The sequence below is a fragment of the Leptonychotes weddellii genome, chromosome 3, assembly GCF_054177405.1.
Source record: "Leptonychotes weddellii isolate Sample4059 chromosome 3, ASM5417740v2, whole genome shotgun sequence".
NCBI classification, from domain to species: domain Eukaryota; kingdom Metazoa; phylum Chordata; class Mammalia; order Carnivora; family Phocidae; genus Leptonychotes; species Leptonychotes weddellii.
Window position 1 is genome coordinate 13,938,410 of NC_138371.1, and position 10,909 is coordinate 13,949,318.

Genomic DNA, 10,909 nt, shown 5'->3' on the forward strand with positions numbered 1-10,909 from the left:
GTTCAAGCAAAACACCAATAAGGAAAATATTCCAAATATTACACTGAATCACTTTACCCAGACAGTTCTCAGAGAAATGCCTCCAAAAACCAAAATACATTAGCATTAGTGACTGAGTCCCTGAGAATATGATCACAGAGACTCTAGGAACTCCCAAACTGTCTTCAAACAAACTAGAAAGACTCAGAGGAGTGACTCTTTAGCATTTTTTTTTTTTAGTAAATTCCTTTGCGTCTTAAGCATAAATATCTAAATTTCCTATGAATTAAAAAGATTTATCGTGAGTGACTCTGTGAAACAACTAAGCAGATTTAAACAAGTAAAATACAGATACTAGAAAGATGCTCCTACATTCTAACAAAAACTTACTTTAAAATATTCAAAGAATAAGCATTAAAATTATTTGGAAAGAACTTAAATTTCCACTTCCAGATGATAAAGTTAATGTACGATGAAAAACTGTGTTATAATGAATTACATTTAGGAAGACCTCATGAAAATTTGGAAAATGCTAGAGATATTATATTATCTTTAAAAAGTACAAAATTCTATATGATTACAATCACAATCAAGGAAAATGACAGCAACAATAATACAACTTTCGTGTAGAAAATAGATCAAAAGGAAATAGACTAACACATCAAGAAGTGATAGTTTTTGGGAGTTGTGTAATATGGGATTTTCTGTCTCTTTTTCTATCCTCTTTTTTTTTTGGATGTTTCATCCTGAAGCCTTTTTTTTTTTTAAGATTTTATTTATTTATTTGACAGAGAGAGAGAGAGTGAGAGCAGGAACACAAGCAGGGGGAGTGGGAGAGGGAGAAGCCCGCTTCCCGCCGAGCAGGGAGCCCGACGTGGGACTCGATCCCAGGACCCTGGGATCATGACCTGAGCCGAAGGCAAACGCTTAACCACTGAGCCACCCAGGCGCCCCTCTTTTTCTATTTTCTATATTTTCCAAATATTCTGAAATAATTATATAGCACTTTATTTTTATAAGTGTATGAGAGCTTTATTTTCAAGTATTTATGTATGTGTATTTATATATTTATTACTACATTTAGCTTGTTTTATACCTAAATAATACTAATTATTAGTAATAAGTGATTTCTAGTTGCTAGGACTACTAGTACAAAGTACTAACACTACTATATACTAGTAATTAGATAGGGGTAAAGTGTTATATATTGTAATACAATGAACAGTATATGAAATGTAGATAGTAGATATTTGAATTAGCATGGTAAGTTCTATATGATATGTATAAATAATGACTTTATTTATAATAATTATTATTACATGTAGTACTTTACTCCTTAAGACTAGTAATAGTTATTTAGTAAATAATAATTATTGAGGGATAAAGAGCTAAATATTATAAGGCAATAAATAATATTTGGACAGTTAATTTTTTTTTAATTTGGACAGTTAATTTAACCTTGTAATTGTATAAGAGATTTACTTCCTAGAGCTCAAGGCTGAGACCTCATAGGTAATTTGCTTCAACTCTTAAATATCACGCTTCATTAGCAGTGTGGAATTTCAGCTTCCATTCACTAAGCCCTGCAGGTTCTGTGCCCAACATTCCTGTGCCTTAGCTTAAAGCAGTTTCTGTCAACAGTGTTCAAGACTTTGGAAAAAGTCATATTAATAGCGATTAAAGAAGGGCCGTTATGTTAATCCAGCGTAGCACACCCCACCAGGACAGGTCATTGCAAAGAGGCTATATGGTACCGAATAACGGCCACAATAGAGAAGAGAGTTGGGGGAAAATGGGCATTTGTCTCTTGCACTCTTATTGGACCCTCACTTAGCATCCCGGAGCCTTTGTCCTCCAAACTGTCAACAGATTTCATGTCTCTAAGTGATCATGTTAGTTAGAGGAATAATGATATATCAATATAGAATATTCCTATTTCTGGGGCACCTGGCTAGCTCAGTCAGAGGAGCATGTAATTCTTGATCTTGGGGTCGTGAGTTCGAGCCCCATGTAGGGTGTAGAGATTACTTAAAATTTTTTTAAAAAAAGAATATGCCTATTTCTGACTCTTCCCTTCTGTACCTACTTGAATGTTGGTGCTGCCCTCATCATGTCCATTTGCCAACCAGCAAACTTGGTAGCATTAAACAAATGGGGGAGGTAATGATGCCAAGGATCAAAGTCCCATACCACTAACTCCCCCTAAATGTTCCTTTTTTGGGAGGATCACCAGAATAAGAGACACTGATACTGGTATGATGTTTTGACTCTCACTAGCTTCAAGGAAAGAGTTTCCACCCTGAGTCAACAGGAAACCCAGGAAAGTTATGAACTCCAAAGGAAACTGTTTTTCAGCATCCACTATGCACCAGGCTCTTCCCTTGGAGTTGTAAGGCATGGAAACCCATTTAACCAAGAGTGGGTACAATGGGGAGGGAGGTAGCAAAAATTTAGGGTATCAGGGAAATCTCCCAGAGCCAAAGGGTCATCAGTGTGCGTGAGTCTAGAAACAGAATCAGTCCTAATCAAGGCCTTGCCCCCATCTGGCACCTGTTTCTCACTCATGTTGGCTCTGGTTCTCACTCTCTCCCTCATCTCCCTCCTTCTGCATTCTTATCTCCTGCTTGGCCCAATTTAGCTGTCTCAGCCTTGTTCTAAATGACCTTTCAGCCTCCCATGGATTAAAATTTCCCCTGGGTCTTAATTCAGATTCTGGACAGAGGGAATGTGAACACTGAATCCATGACTGAATACAGTCATGAATGAATCGATCAATAAATCAGTAAATTCAGCATTCCTCTTCCTTTGAGTTAGAACCTGTATAAACAATCTGCTGAACTCACTTATTTGCCCAAAACATCCACAGGTAGAAATTTGCAAAGATGACTCCAGGTAAGCATGTTAAGCCATGCATTTCATCAGGAAGGAAATTTTGTATTTAATTTTTTGATGTTTCTGTTAAAGTCCCTTGTATTTATGCTCCCAAACTGTATCTATTAAAATAGCATCATGTTGAATAATTTCCATTAAAATGTAACAAAAAATCTTGTATCTTATAAGTCAGGCACTTATCAAGTACTTTATTTCATTTAATCTTTATAACACCTAAAGAATAGGTACGATTATTAGGCCCCTGAATGAAGAAATTTAGGCTCAGAGGGTTTAGAAATCATTTTCACGCTGTCAGAGCAGAGGTAGGATTCCCATAGGGTCTCTCTGACTGTAGCTCGTGTGCTTAGCCATTGCCCTATGAATTCTACTTTTTACTCCTCGGTGAAAAAAGACGTTTAAGCCCTGTATTACATAAATCTACTTAATACAGACATTTTGCTAAACTTTTAGCAGTTAAGCATTGTGACTAGTCAGCAGCTAATTTGAAAATATAGTAGAGTTGGAAAAATGAAAAGCTGATATTTGTCATCTTTAAAGTTTCTTTTAAGCACTTGAGATGTTCTAAACACTGGCAACTGATTCAGAACTCTGCATTTTGCAGAGTTCTGATGTTCATATCAGCCCCCACACTGTTATCGGTCAGCATCAGTAGGACAGAGCTGAAGTTATTCCTTATTCACAGTGAAGGTATCCTGTGGAATTGTTCCTGACTTGCGAAGTTTAAAATAGCATTTCTAGATTCCAACTCTAATTGCCATATCATTTAAAAATCATTAGCTTCTACTTTAAAATGGACATAAATTCACATAATTTAAAAAGCCAAATCCAATATATCATGTTTTATGTGTACTTTCCTTCGGACTGTGATTATTATATATTTTGGTGCTCTCAAGTATATACTACTCTGCTGTTTATCACCAATAAACCACCATGTCACTGTGTATCCAATTCTGCGTTACTGTAAAGTAAGATGTCCTTGGCCTTATTACATGAGATCACAGCAGCTCATCTTCAGTGCATCCTCTTGGCTCCATATAGCACTTTTACCCATCATGGCCCAAAGACCGTCTTTCCAGTCGTCTAAATCTCCAACAAAGAAAGATGTGCCTTTGTTATCTACACAATGGCCTCAATTCTCCCTTGCCCTCTGGGTATAAACATTGTCTGAAACGGCTTTACATCATCTGGAATTTCATGTTTCATTTCTTCAATAAGTTGAGCTCTAGATGCTGCATAGGGGCTGGTGGAAGGTTCTAGTAAGCCATACTTCAGTTCTCCTTTTGTTCTGCTTTTCTGCCCTGCTAGGATCTTGACTCTAAGGGTCATATTCAGGTCTAGCCTCTCATATCATCATGGTATCTTACACCACTGAAGTTTTCTTCTCTCTCATAAAGATGATTTCATTGGCCAATATTATCTGGGCATGAATCTGGCTCTAATACCTTTCCCAGGCTTACAGGTTCTTTTATTAACCTTGCTTAAATTTCAAGTATACCTTGAGTTTTGTAGAGCTATTTCAGAGAGAAATCAAAGGCAAATGTGGCTTAAATATCTGAATACAGGGCAGAGGTTTTTGCAAAATTGTCACTGGTTTGCCTGCCTGCTTGCCTTCCTCCCTCCCTTCCTTCCCTCATTTTTAACCTTTTGATCCCCTTCTCCTACTAAAAAAAATTGGGGGGCGCCTGGGTGGCTCAGTCGTTAAGCATCTGCCTTCGGCTCAGGTCATCATCTCAGGGTCCTGGGATCGAGCCCCGCATCAGGCTCCCTGCTGGGCGGGAAGCCTGCTTCTCCCTCTCCCACTCCCCCTGCTTGTGCTCCCTCTCTCGCTGTGTCTCTCTCTGTCAAATAAATAAATAAAATCTTTAAAAGAAAAAAAATTTGGCAGAATGCAGGCAGAACTCATCTGAATTCATCATTCAAATCTTTCCATTCCAATCAACTGCAACACAAATCTATTTTGCCAAGAATTTCCCTTTTTTTCTTTGAATAGCACAGGCAAAATACCAATACTCAGCCCATAAAGCACAAAAAGAGAAATCTTTTTTTTTTTAAAGATTTTATTTATTTGACAGAGAGAAACACAGCGAGAGAGGGAACACAAGCAGAGGGAGGGGGAGAAGGAGAAGCAGGCCTCCCGCCGAGCAGAGAGCCCGATGTGGGGCTCGATCCCAGGACCCCGGGATCACGACCTGAGCCGAAGGCAGACGCCCAACGACTGAGCCACCCAGGCGCCCCAAAAGAGAAATCTTCTTAAAGATTAATTGGCTCAGTAGAAAAAGATATACTGAGGAAAATAATATTAGCTGATAATATTTCCCCTAGGTTAGGTGTTTCTATCAACTTGCTAAGAAGAGAAAATCAGAGCTGGAGGACCGGTATTCTGAGCCCTTTGTGAGGGCTCTGTACTTCCTTGCTAGAAACCTATCTCAAGGTTTCTAGAGATGGCAATTTCACTTCCAGCAATTAATTAAAACAATAATTAAAATAACGAGACAAGCTATATCCCTTGTTCCTGACTCCCTTGCAAATTATACCATATGAAGCAGTGGCTCTTTGCATTTGCCTCACTGCATTCTGACTCCCCCACATACGTCAGTTATCCTATAAATTAGGAACCAGCCATAACCATTAAGCACTACATTGTTATTCCTTATTTTGATTAATTCTCTTCCTCCAGAGCACATGTCGAGATGATGTGCATCTGTTCTGAAGAGCTTCCATCTGGAGAGCTACAGTTCTCATTTCTTTCCATCTGCATATGTACAATTCATTGTCATGAAATGGGTTTTTAAAAATAGTATTAAATATTTGATTTAATTAACCCGCAGAAAATGTCAGTCTTTTAAAACTTCAAACTGAGGAAAGGAAACATGAGATTAGTATAAGTAAAGCAGTTCCATCCTTTAAAAAAAAAAAATCACATGCCTAATGCTGTCAGTATGGTTTGGATTTGTAGCAATAATTGATTAATACAGGGTTCATATGCTGTCCTTCCCAGAGTGGAATCCTACTACTATGGGTGTTCAATAATGTACATTGTAATTAATGATTTTTTTTCTCCGAAACTGAAATGCCAGTATGATTGTAGTGCATTTGCTGAGGACAGAGTTCAGCAGAGCCTCTCAAGAAGAGAACTAAAATAAAAGACAACAGCCTGCTTACCACAAAAGACTTGTGGGTCAATTAAACCTGCTCCCTCGGAATGTTCAGTCTTAGGCAGAGAGAAGAGTACCTTCTCCTCACAAAGAATTTCTGGTCACCTTTGTTGTACACATGGACTGTGGCCACAATCAATGGAACTAGATATTTAGGGTCTGTATTTTATGCTCAGAAGTTGCTTCTGTTGGCATCCTTCATACTTTGTATCAGCCTATGCCCCCTCATAGGCAACATGCACGGTGTAGGAAGCAGACAGAACTAGGTTTTGAAACTGAATTGCCACTCGCTAGTTGAGTGGCCTTGTGTAAACTGCTGGACTGGGCCTCAGTTTCTCCATCTGTAAAATGAGCATTCAAGGAGGCAGTACCTGTCAGGTATTAGACACAAGGAGTTCTCATTCATAATGAGAACTTAATTGTTTTATATTCAAATATATATATATATATATGAGGAAGTTTATCCTTATATATAAGGAAGTTTATCCTTACAGGGTCCTCAGGAGAAACATGTCATAAACTGGCTAGCTTTTCTACACGTCTATAAGTTTTTAAATGAGGGCAGAATGGAAAATCCTTACTTTTTTTTTTTTTTTTGATTCATGATGGCATCTACCTGCTGAGCACATATTTTTGATTCTCTGTAGAAATCCCATTAAAATAATAGTACAGGAATAAAAACAGGAATAAAAGCAAGCTATTCAGAGGGTGACCTTGCAGATGACAGACGTAAGCAAATTTCTGGAAGACAGCAACAGATAGAAGTTTAATAGCTGAGGAGGTGGCAGTTTAGAATATTCTAGGAGGAAGCTGCAGTGGAGAAGGGAACCAATCTTCTCAACAGAGCTCCAGAGTGGTTCTGGGTTCAGGTATGACAGACAGGTATGAGAGAGGAGCTAAAAATATAGGGATGGGGTGCCTGGGTGGTTCAGTCAGTTAAGTGTCTGACTGGCTCAGGTCATGATCTCGGGGTCCTGGGATTGAGCCCCATGTGGGGCTCTCTGCTCAGTGGGGAGTCTGCTTCTCTCTCTCCCTCTTCCCCTCCCCCAGCTCATTCTCTCTCTCTCTCTCTCTTTTTTAAAGATTTTATTTATTTGAGAGAGAGAATGAGATAGAGAGAGAGCATGAGACGGGGGAGGGTCAGAGGGAGAAGCAGACTCCCTGCTGAGCAGTGAGCCCGATGCAGGACTCGATCCTGGGACTCCAGAATCATGACCTGAGCCGAAGGCAGTCACTTAACCAACTGAGCCACCCAGGCACCCTCTCTCTCTCTCTCTTCACATCTCTCTCTCTCTCCTTCAAATAAATAAATAAAATCCTTCAAAGAAAGACATAGTACTCATAGAAAGTACTTATATAAGGGGACCCTCAGAAAGCAAGAATGAAACTTCAGGTCATAGGCTAAGTACTGTGGATGCAATATACAGCATGGTGACTATAGTTTGCAACATTGTATTGTGTAATCTTCAAGTTGCTAAGAGAGTAAATCTTAAAAGAAATCATCACAAGAAAAAAATTTAAGTATGTGGTGACAGACGTTACCTGAACTTATTGTGGTGATCATTTTGCAACACATACATATATCAAATCATTATGTTGTACACTGTAAACTAATATAGCATTATATATCAGTTATATCTCAATCTAAAAAAAGAAAACAAGAATCAGCTCTTTGAAATAAGAAAATTTGGTAATAAAAAATTTAAAATCAAAGGAATAATTGGAAGATAAAGTCAGAGAATTTTCCCTCCCAAGAAATAACAGTAACAACAAATCCTCAAAGAAAGAGATAATAGAGGGTGCCTGGGTGGCTCAGTCGTTAAGCGTCTGCCTTCGGCTCAGGTCATGGTCCCAGGGTCCTGGGATTGAGCCCTGCATCAGGCTCCGTGCTCCGCTGGGAGCCTGCTTCTCCCTCTCCCACTCCCCCTGCTTGTGTTCCCTCTCTTGCTGTCTCTCTCTGTCAAATAAATAAATAAAATCTTAAAAAAAAAAAAGAGAGATAATAGGAGAAAAAAAAGAGACACAGAGGATCAATCCATTCCACTAATAAAAATTCTAATAAGGGGGACCTTCGCGAGCCAAGGAGACTAAATGAAAAAAGGCATATCCAGTGTTTTATTTCCATTATATTATTCTTTATGCCCCTTCATATGTCTTAAATATTTCCTAATTTTTAAAGACCCAGGCTCAGATATATCACTGTGAAATTTCGGGGCACCAAGAATAAAAGAATATTCTAAATCTTCCAGAGAACAACAACAGGTCACCCTCGGGAAATAAAACTCAACTGCATTAGCCTTCTCAGCAGCTAATTTCTGAGGAAAAATAGTTTTGAATCAAGGGTACCATACAAACTCTATCAACTTAGAATGGGAAATGGTCATTTTCTTTTTATGACATGCAAGAACTCACAGAGTTTAGGTTACACTATTTCTGAAGAATTTACCTGAAGGTGAACACCAAGACAGAGAATGATAAGGGATCTAAGAAACCATGTCACTAACCAGGCATCTAATGAAAGCACACTTCAAGGTGACACTTGAGCAGCTATTCTGAAAAAAAAAATCAGTCCATGTTAGAATGTGAAACCAGAGCACTCCAAGGGGACGCTCTCCAAGATATAGGAGAAGGGGAAGAAAAAATTCAATCAACAGAATCAATAAGATATGCAAATAACAGTGAATAAAGCCCATTATTTTTCATTCGCCAGCAACAATAAGAGAGAAAGCAATCAGAAAGTAGGGAAAAAATCAATTAAAAAATCACAATTCAGGGGCACCGGGGTGGCTCAGTCGATTAAGCGTCTGCCTTGGGCTCAAGTCATGATCCCAGGCTCCTGGGATGGAGGCCGCATCGGGCTCCCTGCTCAGCAGGGAGTCTGCTTCTCCCTCTCCCTCTGCCCCTCCACCCTGGTTTTTGTGCTCTCTCTCTCTCTCAAATAAATAAAATCTTAAAAAAAAAACCACAATTCAAATCTACAGCAACTAAACTGGAGTGTGGTTCTGAATAACTGACAGAATATAAGAAAGGAGAAGACATTTGACCTTGATGCCTAGAACATTTCCCTTGGGGAGGTTCAAGTTTCATGACAATGAAACCACAAGGAGGTATGTTCGAAGCACATGACATGGGTCTCTGATAAACCAGTCATGACTCATAGAAGAGGGAACACTGTTTTTTTCCATTTCAATACGTAGAACCAACCTTTAGACAAAGTTAATTATGATTACCACAGAATAGAAATTTATCAACATTGACATCATAAAGGTTAGAGAACAGTGAACAGAGGTCAGGAAATAAGGGAGGGAAGAGATGAGGAAGAAAGGATAAGGGTGTTAATATTCTCATCATAAAAGGAGCAATCACGAGAGCCTTTGAAAACCAATGGAATAAGACATAGTTTTTAGCATATTATTTACAGTTACAAAGAAACTAAAAATAGAAATACAAAAATACAAATTGGGACAATGGAGGAACTAAATCTTTACCCACGATAGCAGAAAATCAATATTTAATATCCTGAGTTGACAGATCAAGAAGTGGCGATGTAAGTATGTAATTTAGAGATGCATTAGGTAACCACTAACAGAACTTACAACGTAAATGATTAACAGGGCTGCTTCAGGAGAGACAGGCTGGAAGTGAGGAGCACCGATGTGGGGATTGGTCTTTTCTCATAATAAGCTGTTCTGAGCTGTTTCAATTTTTTAGCTGTGTGCTTTATGGCTTGGATTAAAAAAATACATTTTAAGAGTCTAAATTATGATATTTTACTCCCTTTTCAGAAAATAATTTAACAGGGACTCTAAAAACTCTAGGCCTCTACTAAGTACATACTCTCCACAGCTGTAATGAAATAAAACCGAGGTTCAAAATCATCATGTAGATATGTTTTGAGATACCGATATGCCTTTGTGAATGAAAAATAACACTGTGTTCTAAACAGTCTCAATGTTGAGTTTAATCTTATTTTTATTTTAAAAAAAAAATTTTATTTATTTATTTGACAGAGAGAGAGAGAGAGAGCACAAGCAGGGGAATGGCAGAGGGAGAGGGAGAAGCAGGCTCCCCACTGAGCAGGGAGCCCCACATGGGGCTCAATCCTAGGACCCTGGGATCATGACCTGAGCCAAAGGCAGACGCTTAACCGACTGAGCCACTCCAGCACCCCCTTATTTTAATTTTTAAAATTTTTGATTGAAAACATCTGATGAAGACAATGACTCCTTCCTACCCAAATATTTAATTAAACTAGAAGATCTTTTTCCTTACACAACTTCTTGTGAATTTACAAGGTCCTCAAAGTTTGGCAAAATCAAAGAAAATGTTTCACTCTGATTCTTAAGAGAGGCTAATAAAAAGAACTGAGGGGGGAATCTGCACTTTTTATTTATTTATTTATTTATTTATTAAATAGGGAAGGCTTCATGAATTTACGTGTCATCTGCCGCAGGGGCCATGCTAATCTTCTCTATATCGTTCCAGAAATCCTCACTTAAAAAAAAAAGTTATATAAGAACTACCAACTTAGAAAAAGCATTCTGTTATATTTGATTATTATGCAAATACATGGTTTAGTTTTTTCAATGTGATATCCATATTTTAAAATTTTTTAAAAATCCCTGTATAATTAAGTGTTGTATTAGTTTCAGGTGTCACAATACCTTGTTTTTTTAAGGGAGAGAGAAGGAGTCCTAGGTCTTTTTTTTTTTTTATGAATTAAAACGTAGTTTGCAAGTTGCAGGTTTCTTCTTACTTCAAATAGGCTGATTAAAATGTAACCTAATGATACTTATCACAGGGTGGGTTTTCCAGAAGCAGATACTGAAACCAAGTCTGGGGTTCAAGATGTTCACTGGGGATCAATATTGGTGAAAGCTTGT

General features: G+C 38.2%; 1 non-coding gene across 1 annotated transcript; it reads right to left on the bottom strand.

Moving 5' to 3' along the window:
- Positions 1–10,435: 10,435 nt before the first annotated feature.
- On the bottom strand, positions 10,436–10,539 carry LOC115944375 (U6 spliceosomal RNA). The gene has a single exon (XR_004078927.2). It is a non-coding gene; the product is annotated as a U6 spliceosomal RNA (small nuclear RNA).
- Between the last annotated feature and the right edge of the window lie 370 nt (positions 10,540–10,909).